Below are 16,949 nucleotides of genomic sequence, written 5' to 3' on the forward strand. Positions count from 1 at the left end.
GGAGGACAGGCAGGTTTCTGGGTTGATTTGAATAAAGGCCTAGAGGAGGTGAGGGAGTAAGCAACTGAATATCTGGGAGAAGAGCAAAGGCTAGATGGAGACCAGCCACTTTAACAGTGGAACGCTTTCAGAAGAACAATGTGAACTCCACTCAGACAAGTCTCTCCCAGCCACCAAATTTTAGTTATCCGCTCTCCTCCCACCTCCTTTCAAATATGGCAAAAGATTTTATGGAGAAATAATTTATCTTGATTTTCTAATCAAAAGGTAGGCAGAGAATAATGTAACTATGGAGAAGGAAAAAGAATAAAGTAAATAACCACTACACCTAAATCAGTGAATGGATGAGAGTTACTGAATATATAATGACCTACTTTGGCTGCAAGAATTGTTCTCTTGCTAACAGGGTATAAAGAAGGCAAGTGAAACTGAAAAAGTCTCAAGAAAGAAACATAGAGCTTCGCATTTCCCTTTTTCCCAAGTACTAAAACGCCTGCTCTGAATTCTCAGCACCTTTACTTCTAGGGCTCTTGATACATTATTCAATGCTTTTAATTCATGACAAATTACATCTAAATTTTCCTGCTCATGTTCATTTATGGGGCATTTTAATCTTGTCATCTTTTTTCATGTACCATGGAAGCATGAAGAGAACATCCAGCACAATATACCCTTCAGAAACAAGCTAATGGCACAATTTGGTGTCAATTTCACAGCTCAGTGAAGTGAAAGTGATCTAGCTGGCTGTCCACATACACCTAGGAGGAGGTCTACTGTGAGTGCCCAGCCTTGATGTTGCTTGTGTCATGCCTACAAGCAAGATAAGTTCAGGTGCAGACATTATGCATTAAGAGAGCATGCAGTTATCATTCAGATGCCCTTACAAATAGCTACAACAGAATGAAAAGAGAGAGCAGAGCCAGACCATTGTTTTTATATTGCAGAAAGTTGTTTTTCAGAAGTCATGCTTACATTCACAAATGGGAGGGAACAGTAGCTTCCCTTTGGGGTTTTGATAATGTTTAGAAGCCTAAATTTTCTTTACAGACGTCTGAGAGCTGAATAATGATTTTAACAGTTTTCCATGCCTCATGATGGGGAAAAATAAGACTTCCAGCTATATTTAAAATCAAAATGCAGTAGTAAGATTATGAAGCTCCTAGTATTAACAACTATAATAATACCAATATCATTATTTACTAGCATACAACAATGACCCCATCTTATCCTTAGGCCAATTTTATAGAATAAGGAGGTACCTTTTAATGGATTTCCCTGTTTGATAGATGATATCTATGAACTGATTCAGAAGTTGAATCTGTGGTCATACAGTTAATAAATGGTGTAGTCAGAGCTTAAATCAAGTTTTTTAGGGGACAGTCTAAATCATTACAAAAGAAATAAACATCTAACCCATATTACATCTATAATAGAAAGGCACTGATAACTGGAACGTTCTAAGCCAGAGTACTCTGCATATTCTAAATGCTTTCATATGGCACACTAAAATAAAAGAAACAGAATTCACAAATAAATGTTAAAAGTGGTGGCTCTTCTCCTTGGCATTTTTATCTTTAGTATTGGATCAAGCTGAAGAAACTGCATTTGGTTTCTCACTGTCAATTTATGACTCAGACCACAAATTATCACTTACCTCTACCTCTAGAATGAAGGTCGAGCTCTTCAACCTAGCAAGTAAAAACTTTCACAACCAGGCTCCTTTCCAATCTCATCTCCCTATTTAAATCTTCACTCCAATCAGCAAACGCTAGTAAATATTTCTGAATATGCCTTGAATTCTTCCATTTTCCCATCTGAAATGCTTCCTCTACTCTTCCGATAAAACTCTCACTCACCCTTCAAAGGGCTGCTTAAATCTACCTCTAGAAAAATGGAGTTTTTCTACCACTAAAGCTAAAAATAAATAGGGAGTTCTGGGCTCACTCTTTACTTTCAGCTTTAATGATAGAAAAGCTTCATTTCAAAGAGTTTAACATTGTGCCTCGCACACACTGGAAGCTCATATATTTGCTAAATATTAGGAAATATAATGTAATGGAAAGATCATGGAGGTTGAACATAAGAGACTTGGGTTTGAATCTGTTTTGCCACTTTCTGAGGTCACTGACCTCATCTATAAAATGAAGAATAAAAATATCTACCTCAGTGCTATTTGGAGGACTGATGGAGCAAGATGGTTGCTAGGGCTCTTTTCTGATCTATAACAGTCTGCCATTCTTCATGGAGCTAATTTTGCTACTTTTCATAGAATATCTTATATTGCTACTTACTGGTTTCATGTGTCTGTATTTTGTATCCCACACGGCCCCTAGCATAGGTACATATGGTAATGATCACAGTCACCAATTATTTGGCACTTTATATGTAGAAATTATCTTATTTGAATCCTCACACCAACTTAATGGCATAGGAATTATCCTTATTTTCAAATGAGAAACTAAGGCCAAAAGGGATTAGGTAACAGGCCAAAGATTACAAATTCAGCTTTCACCTTGGGTCATGCTACTCCTAATGGGCTATACGGCGTCTTAAGGAAATGATGATGATGAGGAAGACCAAGTATCACCGGCTAGTAAAAATAAGATAAAATAAAAGCTGGGAATGTGCCAGCTTTCAATGAAAAATGTCTTTAAAAAGGGGAGAGAATAGGATCTTTTTAGAGTCTACACACTGTAGCACTTGGTTAGGAAGAAAATGCATTTCTTAAAAGTAACAGCACACAAGCACACAGTGAAGTGGTGGGAAACTTTTCTAGAGTCCTGGCTGAGGGAAAGATCTGCTCGACCACAGACAGCTATGCCAAATAAAACAGGGAAATGATTAAGATCAAGATACCAGGCACTCCTTCTAAGATACTACATTTCTCCTAAGTGTAAACAATTGTTGATGCCACTGCTGGATGCCTGCTTAGACCGCCAGAGACAATACAATAAAGTTTCTCTAGTGACAACACTCATGAAAGAAAACAGATCATACCATTGGTATATTTGGACGCTTCAATCATGGAAAACTGAGGGAGGCTCACTGCCGGCCAGTTCTTCAGTATGAACTTTCTCATGGTGTGGGTGTGTAAGTCACTGGGATAAGGAATATAATGAGAATCATGTGTGACTGTGCCTGAGTGAAGCTCAGAGTTGCTTTCAAGGCAGTTCAACTCAGTTCAGAAACACTAATGGCTGCCTGTGCATTGTGTGAGGGGCAGGGCACCTGAGGTTAGGGGAGAAAACAGAAAACTTCAGGATGTCCACACCATGAGACAGACAGAAACAGCTTATAATAATAAATGGAATAAGTGAGATGGCATCTCACTGTTCTCTGGGCATACAGGGAAGACAATGAACCCAGAGTGGGGTAAGGGAAATAGGGAAGGCTTGCTGGGGGAGATGATGCCTGAACCAAGTCTCAGAAAATGAGAACATATTACCTTGACAAAAAAGGTAGAGAAAGGCCTTGCCAACAAAAGCAGCAAAGAAACAGAGGTGAAGGGAAGGCCAAAAAGTTTGTGATACATGTGGAAAATTAAAAATGGTTCGGTCTTCTAGATGAGCAGACTGCAGAGACGGTGGAACCCCTTTGAATGATTTTGACTATCAAGAATCATTGAGAGGTTTAAGCAAGATAGACAGGATCAGATTTGTATTTTTAATGCATCCCCCATTAGAAGCAGAAAGCAAAATACTACTTCTTGGTAAATGATTTTGTGACTTTTAAAGAAATAATTTCATTGTATGATAAAAAATTTTAAAACAACTGCATTACACTGTTTGCTGCTTTCTTATCCAGGGTCTAAAACAGTATTAGTAAGTGGCCTATGATAAATGACCTATTCAACTCTGCAGTAAGGCAAGGGACAGAGACGGGTCTGAGTATCCCTAATGGAAGCAGCATGTGCTCTTGTATTTGTATTCACTGAACACACCACATGTGGTGCCCACACATGGTTGAAAACTCCAGGAAACCTTACAGCCCCCATCTATCTCCCTGACAGTTCTCACCGTAGCCAGCCTGGAAACCAGGGGCCAGGCTGGGGGTTGAACTTACTTTACTCTCCACTACTTTCCCAGGCTCTTATTCACCATGGAAAAACTGGAGTTCATTCCAAAGGTGCTTTTAAGTTGAGGAGAGCACTAGAATTTAAAACAGAGCACAATTCTCAACACTGACAACTACAAAAATATTGTGAAGTTAAGTAATTTATACCTCACAGCATGCACTACTCAAACAAGCATTTTTGTTTTTGTTTTTGTTTTTATTTTTTTCCCCAGTTCAATAGTTAGTTAAGAAAAGGGAAGATTTGGAATATGAACCTGATTTGTTGGTTGCTCCGCTCTCTGTTATATTTGACACCTAAAGCGACTCCAGAGATTGCTCTCCATTGATGTTCATGGAGGAGAGAGAAAGATCCCACTCTAAGTGACTTCTAAATCTATAGGGCTTCTAATTCACAGTGCCAAGAATATAAAGGTCCACACTTTTTTTTCAAATCATAGTTGTCTGGAAAGTTTGTTTCCTAACTCTTTTCATGATGGCTTCATAATTCAGTAGTCTAGTTTCTCCACTTTCTACATAGTAATAACAAACAAAAACTTAAAGCAGTATGGGGTATTTATCACAGGGGGAAAATACAGACTATGCAAACTGCTTCCTTATATAGCAGCTATACCATGTGAGTAAATACTGTCTTCTAAATATAAATAGTACACAGGTTAATTACTAATATGTAGGACTCATAGGAATAGCATTAATTCCCATAATAATTTAATTTGTGCTTTAAAATATAATTCTTTATATAGCCTAATAATTTATCCCAGGAAGAGAAGTACAGAAAAGAAAATAAACTAAGTACCATAAAGGGGAGAGGCGAATAACACAGATGTTGAGAGAATAGTTTTTGGAGTGATATAAACCTGAGCATCAAATCCCAAATCTACCACTTAGAAGCTCTGACCCCAAGTTTTCTTATTTGTAAAATGAGAATATAAACAGTACCTATCCTACTGGGTAGCCATGGGGATTAAATAAGCAAATGTTTAAAAAACCTTTAGTTTGGTATGTGGCACATAGAAAATGCTCCATATATTTGAGCTCTAATTATCTTTATCATCATTACTTCTCATAGTGTACCAAGGCGACCCATCATCCCTGCAGATCTTAAAAGTAGGCAGAACACAATCCCTCATAGGTAATTTTTGTAAAAAATACATCTTTAAAATTAATTTTTAATTATAAAAGTAATATATGAAGACATTCTCCTTTGCCAGAGATAACTTAAAAGAATTCCTACTTGGAGTCAGAGGTCTGGATGAGATAATGTCTTGCAATCTCCAGCAGCTCTAGGAACCGATGAATTTCCCAAGGACAAGGGCAAAAGGGTAACACCTCCACCTAGACTGGTAATGTGACTGGGATTCAGCGAAGCTTCACTTCCCCTCTGCGGCAGGGTTGCATGCCCTCTACGGCCACTTTGAGCTCTTAATGGTAAACACATTGTGCAGCAACATGAGACAATGGATGTGTTTCCAGCTCAAGAAACTTAATAAAAATTCTTTATCTATTTTATTGAAAACTCAGTTCTGAGACATTACCTCACAGGTCAGGTCTGAAGACCAGCCACTCACTCTCTATTTAATGCTGAGACCAATTCACTGTTCTTCAGAGCAGAATCTTTGAGGGTTTTACTCCTCTTCTGATTAAAAAGGACTCTCAGCTACTTAAATATAAAATTTCAATTAACACCTAACTAAGAAGTTAAATCTGCACTTAAGAGAGGTGTCTTATACAAGTAACTGGCAAATCATGTTCTTGGAAGACAGGCATAGAGATTCAAGAACCACTTTCAATATGTCAGAAGCTTCTAGGAAACTGTAAACTGCATAATGTAACTAATTCACATTTCTTTGCTGTGCCTAGAATTCCATCAGCACAGTACAGCCACAATCAGTGTTCATACTGATCACTGCCCATGTACTTTTTCTTTACTATCCTAGAGGACATAGACAAGAAAGACTATTCAGACATTCTTTTATTTACCTATTTGTTTTATTCAAAATTCAAAACACTATTTCTCTTAAAATTTTAAGTTTGGTTTTCTTATTATTCTATTTATATCATTTTTAAAGAAATACTATAATAATTTAAACTCAAACACTTTAAACTATATTTACACATTTGATATATTTTCTTAAGTAATTATTTGGCAAACAAACCCTTTCAAAGAATATAGGTAATTCTTATAATTAAAGTTCAAATATGATTATTTTTGGATGAGCTAACATATTCCAACACTGCTACAAACTCAGTAAAAGTTCTAACTCAAAATCATAAGTCTAATCAATTACTCAATTATATATGTTAAAAATTACAAGTCTGATCTAATAACCTAATAGGCCAAATTCTCAGGCACTGAAAGCATATGTTCCCTAACAGAAAATAGTAATATTTCTATTCGAATCACATATATTTCAATACATAATTCTAAAAACATGTTCAAACATTAAGGAAATGATATGCTATCCCTAACAATAGTGAGGATTACCTTTGCAAACAATTTTTAGAGTTAACTTTTCTGCTTTGTGAGTTTGTCTCATAATTGGAGACTGGAATATGAGTCTAGAGATGCAAATATCAGAGGATTGTTCTCAAACCTGATGGCAAGGTGAGTCTCTTTCTGTGGTTGGTATGTAGTGGATGACAGAAGCTAAAGACAGGGCTGGTCAGCTAACTGAGTTTGAGATAGATTACCTCATTTTTAAATCATCATCTAAGCGGCTGTGTCCTTGACAGGAAATTGGCTCTGGGGATCACAAGGCTCAGTGGCTACAGCTTTGAAAAAACATGGCCAGAATAGGTTTTGACTAGCATTTATTTATACCTCTAATTAATTAAACAATGGAAGAATAAACTTATTATTCAAAATTGGGTTTGTTTGAAAATCCAAGTTTCAAAACATTAGGGACTGAAAGGGTCACAGACAGGAATCATAAAGGCACTCTTATAAGGAGAAGTTTGGAAGCTATTGGCTTAGAGCAGGGGTGAGCCAAATCTAGGCTGCTACCTATCTTTGTAAGTAAAGTTTTACTCAAATACAGCCATGTCCATTTGTTTATTATCTATGTCACCTTTCACACTACAATGGTAGAGTTGAGTATTTACAAACATCTGACTCAAAAAAGCTAAAATATTTACCTCTGACCCTTTATGGAAAAGCTTGTCAATACCCGGTTTAGAGGAATAGCCATAGAACTGGAAATAAAAAGCTGGACTTCTACCAATCAAAATCTCAACAACTTACTTTTCAGAAATAGAAAAACCAATAAGCAAATTTGTCTGGAAGGGCAGGGTGCCCCGAATTGCTTAAAGTATCCTCAGGAAAAAAAACGAAACTGGAGGTCTCACGCTGCCTGACTTTAAGGCATATTATGAAGCTACAGTGGTCAAAACAGCACGGTACTGGCATAAAGATAGATATATTGACCAATGGAATTGAATAGAGTGTTAAGATATAGACCCTCTCATCTATGGACATTTGATCTTTGATAAGGCAGTCAAGCCAACTCACCTGGGACAGAACAGTCTCTTTAATAAATGGTGCCTAGAGAACTGGATATCCATATGCAAAAGAATGAAAGAGGACCCGTATCTCACACCCTATACAAAAGTTAACTCAAAACGGATCAAAGATCTAAACATTAGGTCTAAGACCATAAAACAGAGGAAAATGTAGGGAAATATCTTATAAATTTTATAATTGGAGGCAGTTTTATAGACCTTACACCCAAAGCAAGAGCACTGAAGAAAGAAAGAAAGAAATGTGAACTCCTCAAAATTAAACACTTCTGCGCATCAAAGAACTTCATCAAGAAAGTAAAAAGACAGCCTACACAATGGGAGACAATATTTGAAAATGACATATCAGATAAAGGTCTAGTATTCAGAATTTATAAAGAGATTGTTCAACTCAACAACAAAAAGACAGCCAATCCAATTACAAAATGGGAAAAAGACTTGAACAGACACTTCTCAGAAGAGGAACTACAAATGGCCAAAGGCACATGAAGAGATGATCAATGTCCCTGGCCATTAGAGAAATGCAAATCAAAACCACAATGAGATATCATCTCTCACCCACCAGAATGGCCATTATCAACAAAACAGAAAATGACAAGTGCTGGAGAGGATGCGGAGAAAGAGGCACACTTATCCACTGTTGGTGGGAATGCCAAATGATACAACCACTGTGGAAGGCAGTTTGGCGGTTCCTCAAAAAGCTCAATATAGAATTGCCATATGACCCGGCAATACCATTGCTACGTATCTCCTCAAAGGACATAAGGGCAAAGACACAAACAGACATTTGCACACCAATGTTTATAGCAGCATTATTTACAATTCCAAAAAGATGAAAACAGCCAAAATGTCCATCAACAGACGAGTGGCTAAACTGCTTTGGTATATACATACAATGGAATATTATGCAGCTTTAAGACAGAATAAACTTATGAAGTATGTAACAACATGGATGGACCTTGAGAACATCATGTTGAGTGAGACTAGACAAAAACTAAAGGACAAATACTGTATGGTCTCACTGATATGAACTGACATTAGTGAATAAACTTGGAATATTTCATTGGTAACAGAGACCATCAGGAGATAGAAATAGGGTAAGATATTGGGTAATTGGAGCTGAAGAGATACAGACTGTGCAACAGGACTGAATACAAAAACTCAGAAATGGACAGCACAATACTACCTAACTGTAATACAATTATGTTAAAACACTGAATGAAGCTGCATGTGAGAATGATAGAGGGAGGAGGGCTGGGGGCATAAATGAAATCAGAAAGACAGATTTAAAGTTTGAGATGGTATAATCTAGGAATGCCTAGAGTGTATAATAATAGAGACTAAATTTTAAAAACATTTTTGCATGAGGAAGAACAAAGGAATGTCATTACTGCAGGGCGCTGAAAATAGATGGTAATTAATATTTTAAAATGTCACCTTATGTGTGAGACTAAAGCAAAAAAATGTTTATTTGGTACAAAATTTATATTTTGACTAGTACATTTCCTAATATAACTTATGTAGATAGTTTGATTGAACACTGTAAGTACTTGGAACCTCAGGTAGGACATGAGATTTTGTTAGTTTGCCCAGAGTGATGTCCCGATGAATCCCAGAGTGATTCGATCAGTGAGTGGAAAAGTATTTGCAAAGCCACCTTCGGGGAATGGTGAGAACGGGGAGAAATTCAACTTCCCCAAGTTGAATTCTTGATATTCTCACAAGAAGTGTAGACAACCAAAGCTATAGGCTGAGCCCCCAGTCTTGGGGTTTGTTCATATGAAACTTAACCCCACAAAGAATAGGTCAAGTCTACTTAAAATTTAGGCCTTAGAATCACCCCCAAGAGAGCCTCTTTTGTTGCTCAGATGTGGCCTCTCTCTCCAGCCACCAAACAAGCAATCTCACCATCCTCCCCCTGTCTACGTGGGACATGACTCCCAGGGGTGTGGACCTGCCTGGCAATGTGGGACAGAAATCCTAGAATGAGCTGGGACTCAGCATCAGGGGATTGAGAAAAACCCTAGAATGAGCTGAGACTTAGCATCAAGGGATTGAGAAAACCTTCTCAACCAAAAGGGAGAAGAGTGAAATGAGACAAAGTATCAATGGCTGAGAGATTCCAAACAGAGTTGAGAGGTTATTCTGGAGGTTATTCTCACACAATGAGTAGCTATCACCTTGTTATTCAAGAGGCAATGGAGAGGCTGGAGGGAACTGCCTGAAAATGTAGAGCTGTGTTCCAGTAGCCATGTTTCTTGAGGATGATCGAATAATGATAAAGCTTTCACAATGTGACTGTGTGATTGTGAAAACCTTGTGTCTGATGCTCCTTTTATCTACCTTGTGAACAAACGAGTAGAACATATGGGATAAAAATAAATAATAGGGGAAAATATGTTAAAATAAATTTAGTTTGAAATGCTAGTGATCAGTGAAAGTGAGGGGTAAGGGGTATGGTAGGTATCATCTTTTTTTTTCTGTTTTCGTTTTATTTCTTTTTCTATTGCCTTTTTCTTTTTCTGAATGGATGCAAATGTTCTAAGAAATGATGAATATGCAACTAAGTGATGATATTGTGAATTACTGATTATCTATGCTAATGTTATATTTCATTTGTTAAATTTTTTAAATTAATGAATAAATTTAAAATAAAATAAAAAGCTGGACTTCATACCTGACTAACACAGTCAGGAGAAAGAAAAATACAGTAGGTATGAATTGCTAAGTAAAATGTAAAGTGATGCACAAATATATAGTGGGTATAGGCTTAGTAATTAACTGTGTGATCTTAAGCCATTTATTTAACTTTTTTGGCCCTTTGTTTCATGGTCTAAGGTATGGGAATGTTAATATTTATTTTAACCAATGACGTGAAAACATGAGAAAACATATGCATTGAAATATTAAAAGGTTATGAGAAAGGGCTAATTCTAGTCCACTATCCATTAAAAAAAATCTTGAATCTGAAATTGTATTGCTTATTCTCAATATTCTATCATCCCATCAATTAAAAGTAAAACAAGGCCAAACAAACACACCCCAGGACCATGAGAATTCATTCAAGACCCTTAAGATACCTGGTTATTAGCAATGTCAGCTAGCTGCAAGAAATTCTCCATTCAGTTACTGAATTCATTTAGAAGAAGAAATTAAGTTGAATTATATGTTGTGGAGATAGAACTAAGAAATGGCCATAAAATTATTTGGTATCAAAATTTGTGCACATGAAATGGTTACATGGTAACATGCTACTCTCCTTCCAGAACAGCCCGGGGTTGATACGGGATGATTTCATTTCTATCTTACGCTCCCACTCATCTGACAGGGAAATTCCAGAAGATTTTCAAGAGCTCCTGTCCCATTATCTAGGACTAGCTCCAGCCATTGGGAAATATCAGCTATGTCTCCTTGACAAAAAACAGAGCTCCAGTATATCACTGTGAGAAATAAGGCAATGTAGTCTCGAATCATCATTTTCAATTTGCTATACCTACTATGTTCTGTTCCAACCACTGAAATATGCTGAATTATGAATTTCTGTAAGATCAAGAAAGGGAGGGGAAGAGGCACATGATCGTATATATTTCTACAAGGTTAAAGCCAGTTTTTTAAACTGTAACTGACATGATTAAACCCATAAATGCAAAGGGTGTTGTCTCATCTTCCTAAAAGTAGTTATTTGAATGAAACATCTTAAACCAGAAAGAAGCTTTTCACTTGCAATAAGTTAGATCCTGTTTTTTTTTTCTCATTTCAGACTGCCAGGTTCATCTCCATCAGCAGAGTCTTTTAAAGATGAAGACATTAGGGGAAATATTCAGAATTGTACTCAAAGCCTACAAAAGACCTGGCACCATTCTCTGGCAAGACCTGACAATGGGTACAGGTGTGATGGTAGTTCACTCACAGCAAGCCCAGATCAATGTTTTGCCCCTTCCGCTTCTCCACCAATGGAGTTATTAATTATTTGGTTCAGCTACACATTTTAGAAATATGTTGACTGATTCACCACCAACTGTAGCATGCAAAAAATCAGTATAATGTGGGTAAAAAGATACCCCAAATCTACACATTTTCGGGTAAATGCAGCAACAAGATTGGAGTATTCCAGTGTTTGTTCACTTGATAGCCATGATTGTGGGGTTTTTTTTCCCCTGAAAAAATAATGATATGATTTTAAAGATATCTACAAAAACTTTGCACAGAAATTTCAGAGAATGGACGAAAATCAAAATATAAGAAAAGAAAACTTAAATACTCTTAAGAAGGGGTATACATTTCCACTTCTGAGAAATTTTCTAAATATAGCTTAAAGAAAGTCACCATATAAAATAACATACCTATGTAATTAATTTTTTTAAATGAATACATTTCAATAATAGAATGAAAACAAGTGTTCAGACTTCTAAGCAATTTAATTAAACTTATTTTTTGCATATCCAAAAGTCAGATAAATAGTCATATTATAGCATTTTCTGGTACAACTCTAATTAAAAATTAAGTCTTAAAGAGGGATTTTATTCACATTTCAAAAAATTAAACATGAAATGTACTTAAGTAACATTGTTACTTAAGTAACAATGTATTGATACTGAAATAAGCACCCTTGAATTTCACTTTTAATATTTTTGAAGCCATTACTAAAAACATAATCTAAAATACATGTATGTTTAAGGTGAGTTTGGTAATCTTTTTTAGTCTTCTTCTTTTAGCATCTCCTTTCAAATAACCTCTGAGACCATCAGGAAGACCTTTTGATTAACTTCGGTATTTGAATACTGCTGCTGTCAAACATTCTTTGCACTAATTTTCTCTCTGCTTGGCCATAACATTTGACTTAGTAAAATTTCACTCAATGCTACACTATGAGAGTTCTATTATGTGATACACCTGTGCTAAGCATCAGCCTAAAATGTGAACAAGGAACAAGATGTAGCACCTCCCTTAGGGAGCTTACAATCTAGTGGAGGAAAGTGTGAAAGAAAATGTAATTTCAGTATAGCTTGTTAGGATTAAAAGTGGGGTCCCAAGAATGTCCTCTGATAGCACAAAGAGAGCTCTTTAACTCCACTTAGATATTCAGGGAAGTGTTAATGGAGAGGATGACAGATGGCACCCTATCAGTAAGAGCTAGACATTCATTTAATAAAGATGGGAAGTATCTTTTAGGAAGAGGTAACTGCATGGAGGAAATAAAGGAACCTCAAAGTGTAGGAGTATAAGAAGCAATCAGTTATTCCTTGAGGTCAAAATGAGAGGCAAGGAATAACCAGATAAGGTTGGTGAGATATGTATACAACAGATTACTGCCAGGTCAACAAGGGCAGTGACTTTGTTTTGTTCACTGATGGACTGACAGGACCTATAACAGAATCTGGCACATGGTGGTTGTCAATAATATTTGTCAATAAAATCTGCTTGGATTTTATCCTGAAAGCTACAGCAAAGCATTGAAAGATATCAAGCAGGAAAGAGGCCTGGTCAGATGGGTATTTTAAATATATTATTTTTGGCTGAAGTACAGTGGTGTGGATTTAAGTTGGCTATGTCTAAAGGCAAGGAGATTAGTTAGGGAATTATTATAAATATCCCAGATAATAGATAATGGCACCTCTCCAGAGAGGCTTCTTGACCACCCTCCAATGACATTCAAGCCCCTAGTGTAGCCTGAATCCTATTATATATTTATTTATCTCCCTCATGTGTGCTTTGGTTTGCTAGGGCTGCCATAACAAAACACCACAAACTGGATGGCTTAAAAGAACAAAAATTTACTGTCTTACAGTTTTGGAGACTAGAAATATAAAATCAAGGTGTTAGTAGGGCCATGTTCCTTCTGGCATCTCTAGGGAAGGATGTGCTGCTACCCCTCTCTCCTAGCTTCTGATGGATTGTCAGCGATCTTTGGGTTTCAATACTGCCTCAGTTTTCACATGGCCATTTTCTCTTTCTGTGTCCAAATTTCCTCTTCTTATAAGGATACCAGCCACATCAGATCAGGGCCCACCCTAATGCAGTTTAGCTTCCTTAACTAATAACATCGTCAAAGATTATTCCCAAATAAGGTCATATTCACAGGATGGGGATTAGGACTTGAACATGTCTTTTGGGGGGACAGAATTCAACCCATAACAATGAGAATAAAGGCTCCACGGGGGCAGGCACTTTCTATATTAGGAATATACGTGACTAGTACGTAGTACCCGCACATAGTGGGTATCCAATATTTATTTATTGAATGATCAAATGAATGAATAATGAGGAATTTAGTAGAGATAGAGAAGATGGAATTTAAAAATATTTAGGAGGTAAAAGAGCAAGTCCTGTTATCTGACTAGATGAGGGGTTGAAGGAGAAGAGGAGGCTAGGATAGAAGATCAGGTTGCCTGAATGTGTAACCAGGTAAAGGTGGCATCATTAAGTGATATCAGGAATTCATGGAGATAAATGAGTTTTGAAGGAAAAGTAGTAAGTCTAGATTTGCATAAGTTTAGACTAGAGGAAATTTGAATGCCTATATCCAGAAGGCCAATGGATATATAATGAAAGGGAAAGGCTAGAAATTTATTTTTGGTAATAATTATAATCATGAAAATATATGGGATCAAACAAAGAGCATGCAGAGAAAAGGACAGTATAACAACAAGACATAAATGTAAAGATTAGTATCTGGTGAATGGATATATTTGGAATGAAAGTAAAGAAACAGTTACAAAATACTAAAAACAAGAAGAGAAAACCTAAGAAAGAAAAGTATTTAAAAAGAATAGTTATTTAGAAATTCAGAATATTGCAGAAAGAGTCTGGTAAGAGACTGGAAACAGTCTGGTAAGAGTCTATGGGATTTGATTTAATGTGAGTCAAACAGAAACCACTGGAAAAAAGGTTCAGTATGACAGCAGAAGAAAAGACTTCAAATATTAGTGAAGATTAGATATGGACTTACTACCACTGAGACATAGGAATGTTAGATTTAATAGCATATTAAATAAAAAGCTCCTAGGTGTCAGAAGTTAAGTGGGATCTCAAAGCCAAAGATTCAAGTATGGAACCCACAGAATGGTGGTTCAGGGCCATCTCATGAGGAATGAGACTTCACTGGGGGAGGAGGACAAATGGTCATGGGCTCACAGAGGGCAGAATGCCAGAGATAATACTAGTTTAAAGCAAGGATCCTGAACAGTCTTCTCTCTTCCAAGGAAAGGAGACTAGGAAAATATCCCTGACTCACCGAAGACACAATAAGGCTTGTTATCTGTCTTAAAACCCGAAGCTTGTGTAATACACAGTGGTAGAGCCTGGATTTTTATCTTCCAAATGATATAGGATCTCCAACCAAGAAACAAACATTAAAACCAAGTAGAACAACTTTTTGTCTGGTGAAATCCCCGTGATTCTTCAGCAGAAGCAAATGCATAGTTACTATCACCCTCAATAAAAATAATCTCACAATTTAAAAACATCAGAGACCACACGAGAGAAGTCACTCACTAGGAAGAACTCGAAAGACACAATAAATTGATAATTTACACTCCCCAAATGTGACCTCATATACTATAGTTCTTATTAGTGCTAACACCACATATTTCCAGCCCTTTGCCCTCTAGACACTTAAAATTGCACCTCTTGGCCAACTAGTGAGGAATGAGGGGCCAGTGAGCAGTTCTTTCCAACCACCAAGTGTCACTCTCACTGTGAGAACTTCTAGAGTGCTTTTCCCTCTGGTATGGCAACCAGAGATGCTCAAGATGGTAGCTGATTCCTCAGTCTTGGATGCTGCATGACTGTAACAAGCAGAGACTCTCTGATAACCTGCAAAGAACAGGTAGCATAAACAAAATAGTAACTTTTGTGGTTCTAACCCACTGAGATTTTGACTTGTTTTCTGCAGCATAATCTAGTCTGTCCTGTTTGATATAAAAACAATTTAGAACAGATTATAAGAAAAAATGTATAACGTGATTAAAGAGAGAAAAAAGGAAGGGGTATAAAATGTCAGAAAGTATTAGTACTAAGTATATATCATATTTTTAAGAAATATTGCTCACATTGGAGGATAAGAAATAGCACAGCAGTTAAAAGAGGACACAAGAACAAGGCATTTTTTGCCCCAAGAGAGAAGACTTAAACAGGTTCATAGGCTGATGGTGAAGAAGTTTTAAGATAGAAAAGAGCCTATATATAGCGTATCAGACTCAAGGTTTTCACAATCACAGCTCTACATTTTCAGGCAGTTTCCTCCAGCCTCTCCATTATACTTAACTAAAAAGGTGATATCTATTTAATATGTAAGAATAACCTAGAGGATAACCTCTCAACCCTGGAATCTCTCAGCCATTGACACTTTATTTTGTCTCATTTCTCTCTCATTTTGATCAAGAAGGTTTTCTCAATCCCTTGATGCTGAGTCTCAGCTCATTCTAGGATTTCTGTCCCACGTTGCCAGGAAGCTCCACACCCCTGGGAGTCATGCCCCATGTAGAGACGGGGAGGGCAGTGAGTATGCTTGTCATGTTAGCTAAGAGAGAGGCCACATCTGAGCAACATAAGAGGTTCTCTTGGGGATGACTCTCAGGTCTAATTTTAAGTAGGCTTAGCCTATCCTTTGTGGGGTTAAGTTTCATATAAACAAACCCCAATATTGGGGACTCAGCCTATTGCTTTGGTTGTCCCCACTGCTTGTGAGAATATCAAGAATTCAACTTGGGGAAGTTGAATTTTCCCCCTTTCTCACCATTTCCTGAAGGGGACATTGCAAATGCTTTTTTATTCACTGTTCAAATCACTCTGGAATTTATTGGGGCATCACTCTGGACAAACCTACAAAAACTCAGGCCCTACTCAAGGTTCCATGTACTATGGTATTCAATTAAGCTGTCCACATAAGTTATATTAGGAAATGCACTAGTCAAATTATAAACTTTGAACCAAATAAACATCTTTTTGCTTTAGTCTCACACATAAGTTAAAGTTTTAAAATATTAATTACCATCTATTTTCAACTGGGTGGGAGGTTTTTTTTTTTAAAGTTTTTTTTAATTTATTAATTTAAAAAAATTTAACAAACCAAATAAAGCATTAACATATATAATCAATAATTCACAATATCATCACTTAGTTGCAGATTCATCATTTCTTAGAACATTTGCATCCATTCAGAAAAAGAAATAAAAAGACAATAGAAAAAGAAATAAAACGAAAACAGAAAAAAAAAGATGATACCTACCATACCCCTTATCCCTCGCTTTCATTGATCACTAGCATTTCAAACTAAATTTATTTTAGCATTTGTTCCCCTATTATTTATTTTTATTCCATATGTTCTACTCGTTTGTTGACAAGGTAGATAAAAGGAACAT

General features: G+C 36.6%; 1 protein-coding gene across 3 annotated transcripts in view; it reads right to left on the reverse strand.

Annotated features, from left to right (window-relative positions):
- TTC28 (tetratricopeptide repeat domain 28) overlaps positions 1–16,949 on the reverse strand; it is an 896,291-nt gene that overhangs the window by 314,114 nt on the left and 565,228 nt on the right. The window lies entirely within an intron of this gene.

This window comes from Tamandua tetradactyla, chromosome 5 (assembly GCF_023851605.1).
Source record: "Tamandua tetradactyla isolate mTamTet1 chromosome 5, mTamTet1.pri, whole genome shotgun sequence".
In the NCBI taxonomy this organism is placed as follows: Eukaryota; Metazoa; Chordata; class Mammalia; order Pilosa; family Myrmecophagidae; genus Tamandua; species Tamandua tetradactyla.